Source organism: Leucopleurus acutus (assembly GCF_964270905.1).
Source record: "Leucopleurus acutus genome assembly, chromosome: 16".
Taxonomy (NCBI): domain Eukaryota; kingdom Metazoa; phylum Chordata; class Mammalia; order Artiodactyla; family Delphinidae; genus Leucopleurus; species Leucopleurus acutus.
This window is the reverse complement of record NC_139158.1, coordinates 14,876,861-14,893,899: the sequence shown is the minus strand read 5'-3', so window position 1 is coordinate 14,893,899 and position 17,039 is coordinate 14,876,861. Positions and strand designations below refer to the sequence as shown.

The 17,039-nt window shown below is 43.9% G+C and overlaps 1 pseudogene across 1 annotated transcript; it reads left to right on the top strand.

Moving 5' to 3' along the window:
* Nucleotides 1-15,297: 15,297 nt before the first annotated feature.
* Nucleotides 15,298-16,141, top strand: LOC309972665 (large ribosomal subunit protein uL22-like; annotated as a pseudogene). Its single transcript has one exon. The product of its transcript is annotated as a large ribosomal subunit protein uL22-like (transcript).
* The last annotated feature ends 898 nt before the right edge of the window (nt 16,142-17,039 follow it).

Below are 17,039 nucleotides of genomic sequence, written 5' to 3'. Positions count from 1 at the left end.
GCACCAGATTTCACTGAACACCTCTGGATACAACCGTCTTCCTTCCACTCTTTGGTCTTTTCAACGTGTTGTCTTGCATTCCGTGTTTTTTCAATCTTGTATCTAGAGCTAAAAGTTAGGTTTCATTTGGGCTGAGGGAAAACATATAGAAAAGCAGACAAATTATTTCAACCTTCACTAACATTAGCTTCAAAATTCTTTGAGGGTTTACCCCCTTTCCCGTCTGTTCCCTGTGTGGTGGCCACTGAAGTCTTCTAGAATAGTAACAGTTAATGCTCTCCTCTGGTTGACTATGTTTCTTTTACTTCAAGAGGAAAGTAACTTTAACCCCTCTTTTTTTTTTTTTTAAGGGAATGAGCTCGTTTCAGAGAGAAGTGCAAGGAAAAGCACAGGGTGACACAATCCCCGAAGGAGAGGCCTACAACAGGGTGCATGGGATCTAGCACACGTGAGGAATCACACTCCAAGCAGAGAAAGGACAGGAGGAGAAAAGACCCTGTACTAGGGAGGCGTCTGGCCACAACCTTGCCTGCTCTTGGCCTTGGCTTCTCCCTGGGGGTTCTTCCAGGCCCACAACTGTCCCCACTGACCCTCAGCCAGATCTGGACCAGCACTGTCCTCTTTCACTGCTGTGCACCAGTACCGTGTGTGCCTGGGGCTGACCTTGACTTCACCCTGGAGTTGGGGGGCACCCTGGAGGCCCCCTAGGGATGTCACTTGGCATGGCCACCCAGCTCAGAGCACTCAGTTAGGACTGGCAGGTGCCTCCTGGGTTGGACCCCCAGGGACCGGCTGGCTGTGGTGCTGGGCAGTCAATCTGGATGGCCCAGTCCTCACTGCCCTCTCCAGCCATCAGAGGGATCAGGACAGGACCTCACAATCCCTGAGGCTTGTCTGGCCACTTCTACCCCTCCTCGATGGGCCTAGTCTCTACTCACCTAACTAAGAACAACAAATGTGTTTTCAGGCCTCTGTGGAGAGAGTTGGGAGCGGGCCGAACCATCGCAGCCTTTGCCCTCCATTGCAGAGTGGAGAGCCTCTTGGTGCAGCAGCTGGCGCTGCACAAGGGTTTGCACAAACACAAAGTTGAGAAATCCTGCTTGCTGGAGGGTGTGTGAGAGGCAAAGGGAACTGGTTGTCCCTGTAGGAGGAGACACTACTGTGTTGGCTTCAGCTGTTCCTCGTTGGACCCCTTGTGGGAATGGTTGACCTAAGTGTCCCTCTTCTCTGTCTACTTGGTGAGTAATTTAGCCTCTGTGGAACCTGATTTCCTCATCTTTGAAATTAAGGATAAGACCACATGTTCCTCAAGATCCTTTTCATCTTGGCCATTCTATGAGTTAATTAGTTGATTGGTTTTCCGATAAGCACACCCCCCAAAACAGTGCTGTGGTCGTGAAGGTAGGTATTAATGTATTCCTATAATCTTGGATTCATCCAAAATGAGGCGGAAGTACTTGAAGGAAGGGACCTTCCACCCCTCCTTCCTCCTTTCCTTCCTTTTTTCCTTCCTTCTTGGCTTCATTGCTTTTTGATAACCTTAATTACCTTCTACAATCTTATGTCTTTTGACACTAAAGTTGACGTTTATGAACAGCCGTTTGAGCTAGGTCTTGTGGATAAGTGAGGGTCAAACATGATGCCATAACTTTGGCTACGACAGTTTCCCAGAGAGCGTGCTGTAAACTCTGAAATGCTGTCTGCCAGTCACTGAGTCACAGTTCAGACATCTTTGCCAAATTCAGAATTACACATGAAAAATATCCTGCGTGTGAAAGGGGTAAAGCACAAGGGCCTTCCCTTTCTTTTGATCCATTTATTTTCTTGGTTCTGGAATTTTTAACTGCTGATTTTGATGACTGGTTTGGTTGTACTAGACACTCCCACTGCTGCTTTCTTTAACACTTGCTGATTTGTCCAGCTCCTTTGAGAGATCTTTGGTGTTTTATATGTCAAAATTCGTGGACTAATAATTGCAGAAACATTCTATATATTCCAGGTTACTTTAAAAATTAGACCAAATCTTTATTTGTAATTTACCTTCCAGCTTTTGCGAAAGCAGCTAGCCATCATTTAAAGAGAATAGAATCTTCTGACCTTTCCACCATTTTCGCAGGTTGTAAGGTGCCTGCACGGGCATGGGTGAACATCATAGGCAGATGGTTTCTCGTCCAGTATGACCAGGAGACCATTTCTAACCATGTCATTGTGCAGATGTAGAACGAGAAGCCGCTTGTCAGGGAGCTATATTGGGAATTCAGGCATCACGTGGTTGGCGGGATTTACAGGGCCTTTTCTTCTCAACCAGAAAATTCTGCATTTCCATGATTCTAGCCCCTTCCCTACCTTCTATACACCATCTGTAGGCAGCTTCTGACATGACTCCCAATAATCCTGCCTCTTGGTATTCACTCCCTTGTGTAATAGCTTCCTCTTAAGTGTGGGTTGGACCTGATTCCTGGATTCTAAGGAATAGAATACACAAAGATGATCGGATGTCACTTCCATGATTAGGTTACTTGCAAAAGACTGGGACTTCCATCTCACTACCACTTTCTTTTAGCTGGCACTCTCTCTTGCTCTCTCTGCTCGCTTACCCTGATGAAGCAAGTTGCTACCTGGGGAGGCTCAGATAGTAAGGAACTGAGGTTGATCTCTGGGCAACAGTCATCAAGGAACTAAGGCTTCCAGTCCAACAACCAGTGAGGAACTGAATCTTGCCAAAACCATGTGAGGAAGCTTTGAAGCAGCCCCTTCTCCAGTCAAACCTTCAGATAAGACTGCAGCCTTGGCTGAAAGCTTGACACAGCCTTGTGAGAAACCCTGAGACAGAGGACACAGCTAAGCTGTGGATTCCTGGGAACCTAGATTCCTGACTGAGAGAAACTGTGAGATAATGACTATTGTTGTTTTATTTTTATTTATTTATTTGGCTGCACCACGAGGCATGTGGTATCTTAGTTCTCCAACAAAGGATCGAACCCACGCCCTCTGCAGTGGAAACACAGAGTCTTAACCACTGGACTGCCAGGGAAGTTCCAATAACTATTGTTGTTTTAAGCCACTAAAGGTTTAAGGTTTGGGGGTAATTTGTTATGCAGCAGTAAATAACCAATACATCATTCAAGACTGTCAAAAACCGTCACTCTCTTAACATTGTTTTATTGACCAGAACTCCTTTTAGTGTATCAAGTGTTTTGCTTTTAGATTGAATTTGACTGAAATTTGCTATCAAAGGGGTTAGACTCAGTCATCTAGAAAGTTCCTTTCAGCTGTAATTTTCAGAGACACATTCTTTGCTCCAAAAAACAAGCATTCATTTTTTCATCCTCATGAAATAAGAAGGCTTAAGTGGCCACAGTTGCTGGTACAGGATTAACTGGCCAGCTGTGCAGAGGGTGGCTCGTGTGAGCGGATTCAGGGGCAGGGAGTGCAGTTGTGACCCCTACAAACTCCTTTGCAGTAGCTCCTTTACAGAACAAACTGTACTTTAGCAGTTCTGTTCCTGAACTGAACTGTCACGTAGCATTTTTAAAAATTAATTAATTAATTAATTAATTTTTAGCTGCGTTGGGTCTTTGTTGCTGCGTGCAGGCTGTCTCTAGTTGCGGCGAGCGGGGGCTACTCTTCATTGCAGTGCGTGGGCTTCTCACTGTGGTGGATTCTCTTTGTTGTGGAGCACTGGCTCTAGGCACACAGGCTTCAGTAGTTGTAGCTCATGGGCTCAGTAGTTGTGGTGCACGGACTTAGTTGCTCCAGGCACGTGGGATCTTCTCGGACCAGGGCTTGAACCCATGTCCTCTGCATTGGCAGGCGGATTCTTATCCACTGCACCACGAGGGAAGTCCCGTAGCCTTGTTAAAGATACTTCTGTGACTCCTTTTTTCTTTCTTCTTCGAGAACAGGTGCCTGAGTCCTCACTTGTCTTGTTCCTTTGAGGACATTGAGGCAAAGAGAGGTTAAGTGACCCACTCCTGGACAGATCCTGGACTCCTCCCTCCCTATGGCTGGGCATCCCAACCTTGAAGTATCTTCACTGAGAAATGAACTCTAGGCTTCCCTGAGGATGGTGATGATGCTACCAGCACACCCTGAATCATCTGACTTGGACATTTCATGCTGCTACCTAAATTCTCTAGAGTTGCATGAAAGTGATATCGTCAGCTTTAACCTATTTTCCCTCTCTCTTTTTCTATTTTTCCTATTTTCTGCCCCTTTCTCCCTCTCTTTATACCACCTTCCTGTGTCATCTGCTATGGGTAAAGACAAACAAACATTGTTTGTTTTAAAAAAACCTAAGTTGATACGTACACATATATATATATATATATATATATATATATATATATATATCAGTTAAAAATTTAGGGACTTCCCTGGTGGCACAGTGGTTAAGAATCCGCCTACTAATGCAGAGGACACAAGTTCGAGCCCTGGTCTGGGAAGATCCCACATACCATGGAGCAACTAAGCCCTTGAGCCACAACTACTGAGCCCATGTGTCACAACTACTGAAGTCCACATGCCTAGAGCCCGTGCTCTGCAACAAGAGAAGTCACCGCAATGAGAAGCCCACACACTGCAATGAAGAGTAGCCCCAGCTCGACTCAACTAGAGAATGCCCGCATGTAGCAACAAAGACCCAACGCAGCCAAAAATAAATAAATAATTTTTTAAAAATGTAAACAAACAACGAATTTCAGAATTCTTTCCTTCTCAACCCCAGACATTCTAACAAACCTTGATGGCCCGTATTTTGAGGTTACGTACTGTGGCCAGGACCTGGGCAACGGGCCTCCTGGTGGCCCGTGGATGTTGTTGTGGACTAACAGGTTTCCTAGGGCCTGTCTCAGCCTGTGGGTAAATAGAAGGTCACGTCAATAGTTGTGAACATCCCAAATGCCTCTGGGTCTTAGCCTCACCTGCTGTCATAGGATCTTCCTCCTGCCTCCTCCTGCCCTTGGAGGGAGTCTTCTAGTGTGTCTTATTGGTACTCCTGAGAACTGGCAGGTTTGTTACCCCAGGGCATCACCATGTTCATTCCCCCTGCTCTGGCCTCCTTGGTTAATGCCCACAGCCCCTTGGCAGGCCTTACGTCTTCTGAGCCAGGGCATTCTCATAGCGCTGGTGTCCCTGCTGAGGGCACTGTGCTCTGAAGCTTCTGAAGTTAAAAAATGCTAAAAGTTCCAGTACTGGTAGAGGCACTATGGGCAAGCATCACAATCAACTCTGACTAATTTAAAAAGAACAGAAATTTATTAAAAAGATATTGGACAGTTTGCAAAATTGCTGGATGGTCAGTGAAAACATGATGGGAAGCTCTATAGGCAGCAAGAAGGGCCCAGGTTCTGTCTGAGGGCTGCTCTGGTGAAGACACCCCTCCCTGATGCCCTAGCTGGACACCTGGCCTGCCCCCACACTGGCACCAGAGCCCTGTCACTGTCACCTCCAGAAACTAATGCTGCCGTTGCATCTACCGTCCCTGACACAAGGCCTGTGGGTCTCCCCACACCCTCCTCTGTGGAAGTATTGGGCTACCTGCCAGAGTTTGGGATTGTGGCAATAATTACACTGAGGCAGTGACAGCAGTGGATTGCAGCCAGTCCTGTGCGGTCCACTCATTGGCATCTCTGAGAAGTTATGGGAACCAGTGGCTGCAGGGTCTTGGCCCAGCCAGCAGGGACACTAGCCATGGTGGAAGATTTACAGACAGTGACAGTGATTAGGGAAATAGAGGCCAGAGGCAGTGGTGTACTTGAACTCAGGCACTTCTGAGGACCTAGGAGGGCCATGACTGCATAGTCCTGGTTCAGTGAGCAATGGAAATAATGATGATAGTACCAGTGATAATAATAGCTAGTGTTTATGCAGCATGCCAGATACTATTCTAAGTGCTTTCCATGTATTTATTCACTTAGTCCTCGCTACAACATTATAAGGTAGATACTACTATTATCCTTCTTTCACAGATGAGAAAGTTAGGCTTGGATAGAGGTTATGTCGCAGATTGAGATTTCCAAAGATTTCCAAAGCTGCCACAGTATTGCCTAACCCACATGTTATTCTGCAATATGCCCTTGATCCTCCTACCTGAGCGATGATCCACCATCCTGAGCGATGGTGTTTATTCCCCTCTGCTTGAATCTGGGAAGGCTTCTGACTCTCCTGTAACCTACAGAATGCAGCAGAAATGGGGCAGTGTGACTTTCAAGGCTAGGTCAGAAAAGGAGATGCCCTTTTCAACTTGTTTACTGGAACACTTATCCTGAAGCCCTGAGCTGCCATGGAAGGAGTGGCCTGAGGAAGCCATGCTGTGAGGAAGCTCAACTAACCCACTTGGTATGACCACATAGAGAGGTCCTGAAACTACATGAAGAGGGAGAGTGAGAGATACCCAGCCAGCCCTTGCTTCTCCTTCCCCCTGCTGCCCCAATTCTAACCCCTGTCTGATTTCAACCATATGGGGAGATGCTGCACCAACCAAGCCCTTCTTAAACTCCCAACCCACAGAAACCTTGAGAAATAACAAAACGGTTGTTGCTGTTTTAAGCCACTAAGTTTTGGGATAATTCGTGAGGCAGCAATAGATAAGCAACAGTAACTTGCCCCCCTTGTTAAGTAATGGAGCTGAGATTTGAACCGTCAGTGTGGCAAATAAAAAGACAACACACGCATACCCGAAGACACTTTTTTTGAGATCTCCAGATAAACCTGGGAGGAGAACTGATTATTGCACAATCATCTGGTGTTCAAAATTCACAAGCTTCAGTTACAATTTTTATGTAACCTTGTTTATTTGCACACATTGATGAGGTCTGGGAAATTCAAATTACACAGCAACGTCAGACTTTTTCTTTTAAAAAATATGTCTGGCTTCTCTCTAGCGTGTGAATGACCAGAGTTGAAAGTGCTTCTCAAAGACTCGCCCTGGAGGGGAGGGGCTGGTTGAAAAATGTAGATTGCTGAGTGCCCCCCAGATCTCTGAATCAGAATCTCTTGGTGGTAGGACCAGGAATCTGAATTTTTAACAACTCTTTTGGTGATTTTTGAGCACATTAGAATTTGAAAACAGCCGCTCTAGGGCCAACATCATTTAACCTGGAGCATATTCAAGGTAGGGGTACTAATTAGCCTCACCAGGAAAACCATGCACTCATTAACCCTCCAATCAATATTACTGCCAGAATTTGTCTGATTGTAAGGATCACCTAGAGGATTTGACAAAAGTACACATTCCCAGGTCTCTCCTCTGCTGGGAATCAGGGAAGAAGCAAAGCCCAGGAATGTGCACTTTAAATTAGTTGTTAAGGGAATTCCCTGGCGGTCCAGTGTTTAGAACTCTGTGATTTCGCTCCCGAGGGTGCGGGTTCAATCCCTGGCGGGGGAACTAAGATCCCATAAGCTGTGCAGTGTGGCCAAAAAAAAAAAAAAAAAAAAAAAGTTAAATGTTCTTCTAAGTAACTACACAAATTTATGTGTTTCATGGAGTTATTGAAATACAGATCAGTTAAATTTTGGATAGCATTTACCCAATATGATAATTTTAGTTTTCAAATAGCAGTTTAGTCCATCACCTAGTCTATTATTTTTATTTTACCTTTCTTGTACTTCTCTTTCTTTTTCATGGAGTCAATAATTGTCTTTTTTAAGCCATCACTTCTGGAAGAATTAAATTTCACTGAATGCTTCATTTTTCTTTTACCCATAGAGACAAGGATTAAGATTACGATAATTAGCATTTATTGGGCACTTACTGTGTGCCAGCCACCATGCATTTAATCCTCCTCAGACACTTTGAGACAGGTACTATTGCTATGTCCTTGGCCAGAAGATTGCTAGAAGAAGCCTTGTTCCTAACACACAAGCCTTCTAAAAAATATTTTCTATACCAGCAAGAAAGGATTGCCAACTAAATTATGAGAGAAGGTAAAGCCTTTTCTTAATGATTTTTGAATAATTTATTCTTGGGCTTCCTCTGAATTGTTGAGGAGTTCACAGAGTATCTTGGAAAGCCTCTAATTAGGAAGTTTTAAAATAAACAAAGGATAAACATTCATAGGAGTTATATTTGAAGGCTTTTTGTGTTTTTTTTTTTTTTTTGGTGTGTTAGTTTCTGCTTTATAACAAAGTGAATCAATTATACATATACATGTTTTTAACATCTGATCCTGAAACCGAGCAAAGGGCTTATGTGCCTGCGGTGCAGAAAGCCAAACTGCCAGCAGAAGTTAGCAGCAAAGTACGGAATTACTGCAATTACAGGACACCAAGCAAGGGAGTGGGAGACAAGCCTCAGATCCACTCCATCCTGGGCTTTGAGTCTGGGGATTTTTTAAAGGGGAAGAACAAAAAGGCTGAGATTAATCATCATCTTGTGACATTTCTGTGACATTTTAAAAATTGAAGTACGTATATTTGATTGACAATATTGTGTTAGTTTTAGGTGTACAGCAAAGCGATTCAGTTATATATATATTTTTTCATATTATTTTCTGTTATAGATTATTACAAGATATTGAATATAGTTCCCTGTGCTATACAGTAAATCCTTGTTACTTATCTATTTTATATATAGTAGTTTATCTCTTAATCCCATACTCCTAATTTATCCCTCCCTCCCTCCCTTTCCCCTTTGGAAACCATACGTTTGTTTTCTATTTCTGTGAGTCTGTTTCTTTTTGTATATAGATTCATTTGTATTATTTTTTAGATTCCACATATAAGTGATATCATATAATATTTGTCTTTGTCTGACTTACTTCACTTAGTATGATATTCTCTGTCTATCATATTGCTGCAAATGGCAGTGTTTCATTATTTTTATGCCTGAGTAATATTCCTGTGTGTGTGTATGTGTGTGTGTGTGTGTGTGTGTGTGTGTGTGTGTGTGTATCACATCTTAAACCAATCATCTGTTGATGGGCACTTGGGTTGTTTCCATGTCTTGGCTGTAGTAAATAGTGCTGCTATGAACATTGGTGTGCATGTATCTTTTCGAATTAGAGTTTTCATTGTTTCTGGATATATGCCCAGGAGTGGGATTGCTGGATCATATGGTAACTCTATTTTTAGTTTTTTAAGGAAACTCCATGCTGTTTTCCTTAGGCTACTCCAATTTTCTGTGACATTTCTCCCTTTTTCTTTCTTTCTCTCTCTCTCTCTCTCTCTCTTTCTTTCTCTTTTAAGAGAAGTAAGCCTTTATTTCCTTGTTTCACAAATAAACCTAGCTGAGTTGGTTGCTTTCTGTGACATTTCTTAATCATAGTTTTGGGAGTCAGGATGTATCTGGTGTATGATTCGCTGGCCAGGTGGTCCATGGTTTGGGGCCTGTTAGCTCATCTTTCTGTGGAGAAACAACCTGGGTTTGTACATTAAGATGATATCTATAATAACAATTTTAGCACATTAACGATGTTACTGACAATAGCCATTCTTGTCATCTGACTCTGATGAGTGTTCAGTTAGCAGAGGATTGAGGTCAGAGGGGACAAGAAAGGGAATAAAGTTCTGGAGAGAGATTAATCATAGACTCCATAAGGGAACTCACTTTTAGCGGGGTTGGGTTTCACTCCCACTAGGAATTCAGCAACTTGGCAGGGGTTATTTATTGTCTTCCTTTAAACAGAAAGCACGCACATCGGTTAGCTCAAAAGTGTTCTCATCCTCATATAGTATAAAAATATATGCAAGAAGAGATAGTGTGCTGTGCAGAGAGGGCCAGGTGCAGCTTGTATGTGGCTTCACTGCTGGCTGGAGTGTGGACCATGGACAAATTAACTCATCTCTTTATGGGTGGCATATGACCCTCCTCGGAGAATCTCAGAAATTCTTAGGGAGGGAACCCTGCAAAGTCAGGGCTTGCTACCGTCACGTAGATTGAGTATTTAAGGTGATAGACTGCGGGAGAAAAAAGAGACATTTAGGTTAACCAAGCAGGATGAAAAATGGTCTTGAAATAGCCATAAAGATCAGGGAGATGTCCCAATCTGTCTCCTGCTGGGACAATGGAGAAAACGTTGATTAGGACACAGCAGGTCTCTAGGGAGAGAGTAGAAGGAAAGAAGGGTGTTTCAATTACTCTTACTTCATAATGTATAAACCCAAAACTTTAGAGGCTTAAAACAATAATCTTTTTTTTTTCATGGTTCTGGGAGTTGACTGGGTTCCTTTAGGTGGTTTGCACTTGGGTCTCTGATACTGTTGCTGAGTCTGGAGTTATCTTAAAGGCTTCTTTAGTCCCATGTCTGGCGACTGATGTTGGCTGTCAGTTAAGACCTGCAGCTGTTGGCTCAGAGACCTAAGTGCAGCCTCTCCATGTGTCCTGGGGCTCCTCACAGCATGGTGGCTGGCTTCAACAAGCAAGCACCCCAAGAAGACCATGGAGGAATGGTTTATGATCTGACCTCAAAAGGCACAGAGCATCATTTCTGCCACAGTCAGACTCTCAGATTTAAAGGGAAGGAACATAGCCCCAAACTCTGGATGGGAGCAGGGCCAATATCACAGTGAAGAAGAGCACATAGGATGGGAGATCTTATTGCTGCCATCTTGGAAAACGCAACCTGCTATAATACGGAAGAACAAAGAGCAGAGTATAGGTGTTTAAGATTTCAGAAATCTGGCCATTCAAAAGGATCACAAGGACAACTCCTGTGGGCAGCTGAAGTAGAATGGAAGCAAAGGTCATCAGAGTTGAGGAAGATATGGGACAATGAGTCAGGAGAGTGGCATGGCCATTCACAAGGACACGGACATCCTCAGGAAAGCAGAGGACTTGAGAGAGGTGTGCTGAAGGCAGAGAGGTCAAATTCTATTATAAAGGCTTTCTTGAGTTTTTGCCTTTTGTTACTGGGTGGTGAAAAAAGTAGTCTCTGGGGGGAGAATTTCTCTTTTATTTGGAAAAAGACATTTGCTGTGGGCTTATTATTTGTGCAAAGATACTGATAGCTAACATTTTTTCAGTGCTCATTCATTCATTCATTTAAAATGTACTTACTGGGTACCTACTCTGTGGTCAGGTCCTGTTCTAGATGCTGATACAGTAGCTAACAAAGCAGACAAAGATCTCTGCCTTTGGGGGGCTTACGTTCTAGTGGGAGAGACAGACATAAAAGAGATTTTTAAGAAATTAATATATATTATGTTATATGGTGGTAAATGCTAAGGAAAAAGAAATCTAAATTCTCTGTGTGTATTAGCTCATAGCACAGAAGCTAAGAGCATAGATCAGGAAGCCAGCCTGCTGGAGCTTGAATCCCAGTTCTACAACTTATTAACTGTGTGATTTTTGGCAGTTTACTTAGCCTCTCTGAGCCTCAGTTTCCTTATCTGTAAAACATAGAAAACAATAATTCCTACATCAAAGGTTGTTGTCGGAATTAAATACAGGTAAAGATCTTGAGAACAGGATGGCAGGGGTGAGGGCCTGGTGGGGAACGTCACCAGCTTCAGGGTTCCTACTGGAGCTCTGGGACCAAGTTTAGGCTGGGTGGTCAGGGTGGCCATGCTGAGATTCATGGATCTTGGGAGGAAATGATCTCAGTGGAGCCTCAGGCTGCCCCAGCGTGGTATCTGGGATGGCAGTGAGCAGATGGAATTTCAGCAGATGTCAGCATTTAACCCTGGGTCCAGCCTACCACAGACCACAGGGATATATTGGTTTTTACATTGAGACAGGAACAGGGAAAGACCTTGGAACTTGGTTACATGCATAGAGTAGAATGGAAGGGGAGGGTTGGTGAAGAATCCATTCATACATCTGGGAACAAACAGAGCATCCATGTCAGATTGAGAGATGCCTTCTCAGAGAGAAGCCACACAGGCTGGTGGAAAGATGGGGAACACAAACCAGATTGGCCTGGGTACTAATTGAAGCTCTACCTCTTACAGTAATTGGACCAGGTACTTAGCCCTCTGAGACTTACTTTTCTCCCATGGAAACTGGAGATAATGACACCTACCTTGTACAGAGCTTATGAAATTTAAATATAACATATCAGAAGCCAACACAGTGCCTGGTATGTAGATGTGTGCTCAGTGGACGGCCTCTTCATCTGGTGGGTCGGGAGGTCATCTATGTACATAGGATGTTTACTAGTCCACTCCTCCTCCAGTATTATAAAAAGAGCATTTCATCTGTGCTGACAATAATGAAATGAAATCAGAATCCATTATCGCTTGAAAGCAAAAATGACACATCCATCCCCTTTCAATAGGATATTCACTTTGAGTGGGATTTTCCCGAAGGACACTGGGAGGCTTGGGATGTCACAGACTCTGTTATAAAAAGATTTTTAGGGAATTCCCTGGCTGTCCAGTGGTTAGGACTCTGGGCTTTCACTGCTGAGGGTGCGGGTTGGATCCCAGGTTGAGGAACTAAGATCCCACAAGTTGCGTAGTGTGGCCAAAAAAAAAGAGATTTCTAGCCAGCAACTGCCACACCTACGGCGTCCTGCTGTATCCTTGCTGTGACCTTTCTTAAAACTTGGACAGAAAATATACAGTGTTCTAACCCAGCAAAGCAAGTTTGGGGTCATGAACAAGCTTATAGAAGCCTCTTGGGATTTCTGGTTCTGGTATGATGGATTGAGCCAACACAGAAACTACAGAAATACAAGTACAGAAATACGAGATAAAACCTTCTAAGAAAAAAAGCTTAGGGGATTCCCTGATGGCCCACTGGTTAGGACTCTGCCGATGGGCCTGGGTTGGATTCCTGGTTGGGGAACTAAAATCCCATAAGCTGCGTGGCAAGGCCAAAAATTAAAAATAAATAAATAAATAAATAAATAGGAGATCTTAAAAAAAAGAAAGAAGAAAAGCTTAAACACACAGCTGAGCTCAGTAGGAAGAAAGGCACATCTCCAGGTGTTGATGAAAGGGACCCTAAAACCAGCCCCAGGAATGAAGTGCTGCAGCTGCAGTGGCCCGAGGGGATGTGGCCAGGGAGCTGGCCCCAGAAGTTGGAGTGATAAACTGGAGTGGAGACTCCTCCCAGCCTGAGTCTGTCCTTCCAGTGAAAGAGAATGGTGGTGGTGGGGTGCTCTTCGGGAGCACAGGGGGAGGAGTTTCCTGAATGAGGTGGCATTTAAGCTGGTATCATTCATTCAGTCATCCATTCACCAAATAATTCTTAAGCGCATGTTATTGTGCCAGGCACTACCCCAACTGCTGAGAATACAAAAGACCCAGCCACCGGCCTCACGGAATTTGCAATTGGCAGAGACAGACATTAAGTGAGCAATTACAACACGGAAGCTCTATGTACACATTTTAAAAAATAACAGTTTTTTTTTGTTTTTTTGGCTGTGAGGCATGTGGGATCTAAGCTCTCTGACCAGGGACTGAACCCGCACCCCCTGCATTGGAAGGCGAAGTCTTAACCAGTGGACTGCTAGGGAAGTCCCTAAAAAATAAGTTTTATTGAGGTGTAATTCACATACCATAAAATTCACCCTTTTAGAGTGGTTTTAGCATATTCATAGAGTTGTGCTTCCACCACCACTGTCTAGATCCAGAATGTTAGATTACCCCAAAAGGAAACCCCATACCCGTTAGCAATCACTCCACATTTTCCATCACCCTAGCTCCTGGCTACCAGTAATCTAGTTTCTCTCTCTAGGGACTTGCCTACTCTAGATATTTCATTTAAAAGGTGTGTTACATACATAAGCTTCAAGGATATATTGCACAACAGGGGGAATATAGCCAATATTTTATAATAACTATAAATGGAGTATAACCTTTAAAAATTGTGAATCACTATGTTGCACACCTGTAACTTATTTAATATTGTACAGCAACTATACTTCAATTAAAAAATAAATTAAAGTAATGACATAATACGTAGCCTTTTATGTTTGGGTCTATCTTCTTTCATTTAGCATAATGTTTTCAAGATTCATCCATGTTATAGCATATATCAGTATTTCCTTCCTTTTTTTTTGGCAAGCTGTGTGGCTTGTGGTATCTCAGTTCCCCAACCAGGGATTGAACCGGGGCCATGGCAGTGAAAGCCCAGAATCCTAATCACTAGGCCACCAGGGAACTCCCCACTTCATTCCTTTTTATGGCTGAATAATAATACTCCATTGTATGCATATACTACATTTTGTTTATCCATTTATCAGTTGATGGGCATTTTTGACTATTATGAATAATGCTATGATGAACATTCATGTACAAGTTTTTGTGTGGACGCATGTTTTCAGCGCTCTTGGGAATATAGCCAGGAGTGGAATTGCTGGGCCATAGAGTAACTATGTTTAACATTTTGAGAAATTGCCAACCTGTTTTCTGAGGGGCTGCACCATTTTACATTGCTACCAGCAATGTATGAAGTTTCCATCTATGTACAAGTTTTTTTGTTTGTTTTGGCCACCCTGCGCGGCTTGCGGGATTTCAGTTCCCCGACCAGGGATGGAACCAGGGCCCTTGGCAGTGAAAGCTCAGAGTCCTAACCACTGGACTTCCAGGGAATTCCCTATGTACAAGTTTTGAAGTTCACATTCTTGGATTGGCACAAAGTGACCTCCCAGAGTTGTGCCCACCAAGCACAGAAGGCCTCAGCTGCCTCTTGGCACTACAGAAAGGTTGATAAACTGCTTTACGGAGCAGAAGAGCTTCTTCTGGACAGAGACAAGGGCTGTTCCCTGTGAGCCCCCAACAGTGACAACCTCCCCCAGCATCCTCCCACAGCAGCTTCCTCCTGCTGGGTCTGCCCACCTACCCCTTCCTGCTTCTGGGAACAGCACTTTCTTGTTTTTAGGAGAACTGGTTTTGCATAGACTTTCTTGTAGGTCTGGGGGGCGGCTGCCGTCTCCAGCACTCTTTCTTTTCTAGCTACAGGGCTCATGAGTGACCTGAGGCTGGTCGAGCTGTCTGAATTCTTCATCAGGATTTTAAAAATTGGATTTAAGGGAGGAGAGGCAGTCCCTTACAGGCAGGAGAAAACAAAGATGCAAATGGAGGAACTATGGGACCACTTTTCCTTCTATAGGCAAAAACTGGCCTGAGAGAACAAAATTGACACAGAGGTAGGAAGTGGACAGAGAGAGCCTTGAGGGGGTTTGAATCCCTGGCCTAGTGAGCCCGATTAGTACAATAGAAGTAGGAAAGCCTTCAAGGAGAAAGAGGTATCTGAAATGTGGGTAAGTAGGAGTTTGAAAGCTCCAAGGTGAAGGTAGTAGAATGTGTATGAGGAATTCAAAGAAGTCTCTTCAGTTGTTCAGCAAAAAACACCATTAAGAAGGAGAAAGGGCACTTTTTCCGGTAAGCGGCCTGAGGTGACCTCTAAAAATGGTGTGCTATTCACTTGACCCAGAAAACCCCACAGAATCATGCAAATGAAGAAGTTCAGATCTTTGTGTTCACTTTAAGAACATTCATGAAACTGCCCAGGCCATTAAGGGTATGCATATCCAAAAAGCCACCAAGTATCTGAAGGATGTCACTTTAAAGAAGCAACGTATGCCATTCCATCGTTACAGTGGTGGAGTTGGTTGGTGTGCCCAGGCCAAACAGTGGGGCTGGACGTAGGGTCGGTGACCCAAAAAGAGTGCCGAATTTTTACTGCACATGCTCTAAAATGCAGAGACTAATGCTGAACTCAAGGGCTTAGATGTAGATTCTCTGGTCATTGAGAACATCCAGCTGAACAAAGCCCCCAAGATGGGACATAGAATTTACAGAGTTCACGGTCGGATCAAACCATATATGAGCTCTCCCTGCCACATTGAGATGATCTTTACTAAAAAAAACCAGATTGTTCCTAAACCAGAAGAGGACATTGCACAGAAGAAAAAGATATCCCAGAAGAAACAGAAGATACAGAAACTTATGGCCCAGGAATAAATGTCGCAAAAAAATAAAAGCAAATAAAAGTTAAAAAAAAAAAGGGGAAAACAGCAAGCCAAAGTATAGGAGCAGGTGGGACTTCCCTGGTGGACCAGTGGGAAGACTGCGCTCCCAATGCAGGGGGCCCAGGTTTGATCCCTGGTTAGGGAACTAGATTCTGCATGCTCCCTGGTTGGGGGACTAGATCCTGCATGCATGCCACAACTAAGAGTTCGCATACTGCAACTAAAGAGTCCACATGCTTCAACTAAGTCTGCATGCCGCAATGAAGATCCTGCCTGCCACAGCTAGGCCCCGGCGCAGCCTAAATAAATATTTTTTTTAAAAAAGCATAGAAGATATCTGCAATACACATACTGACAAAGATTTGTATACAGACTATATAAAGACTTTCTTTCTACAAACCAATAAGAAAAAGACGACCCATTTTTTAAAGTGCAAAAAAAGCTTAAGTAGGCACTTCACAAAAGAGAACATCTAAGTAGTCAAAAAGCATATGAAAGGAGCTCAGGTTCATTGGTCTTCAGGGAAAGGCAATTTTAAAACCACCATGATCCCTCTAGAGAGCCACCAAATTTTCTAAAACGGAAAGCACTGACCTTGCCAAGGATTGGTGAGGATGTGGGGTATCCAGAACTCTCATACTTTGCTAATGGGAGCTTAAATTGGTACAACCCCTTTGGAAGACTGTTTGGTAGTGTGGTGGCCCTGGTGGTACACCAGTCAGTCTCCCTTCAAGAGAGTCTGCTGCAAAGAAGCTAGCTGGCCAGTAGCCTCCAGTGGCTGGCTACACCTCTGGATGGATCACAACATTCATGCTGAGGCCGTGCTCTCCCCAGGCTGCTCCCAGCCCATGACTGTGCCTGGCAGGGCTACTAGATAGGGGGTTACTCCTGCCTTGCTCCCTGTCAGCCTGGCTGAGACTGCAGCGCTTTCACAGTGGTCAGACCTGCTTTGTGATCTGGAGGCTTTCTATGCCTGTTCTTGCTCCCTGCCTCCTTTATCCTTCACAGGAATTGCCCCCTGTCAATCTCTTACACATCTGATTTCACTTTGGCATCTTCTCCTTGGAGGACCTAAATTGACTGAGGCAGTATAACTAATACTGTCTGACTCTAGTTCCGCCCCTGGATGTGTTCCCAGTAGACATGACTGCATACAGCCACCAAAAGACATTTACAGAA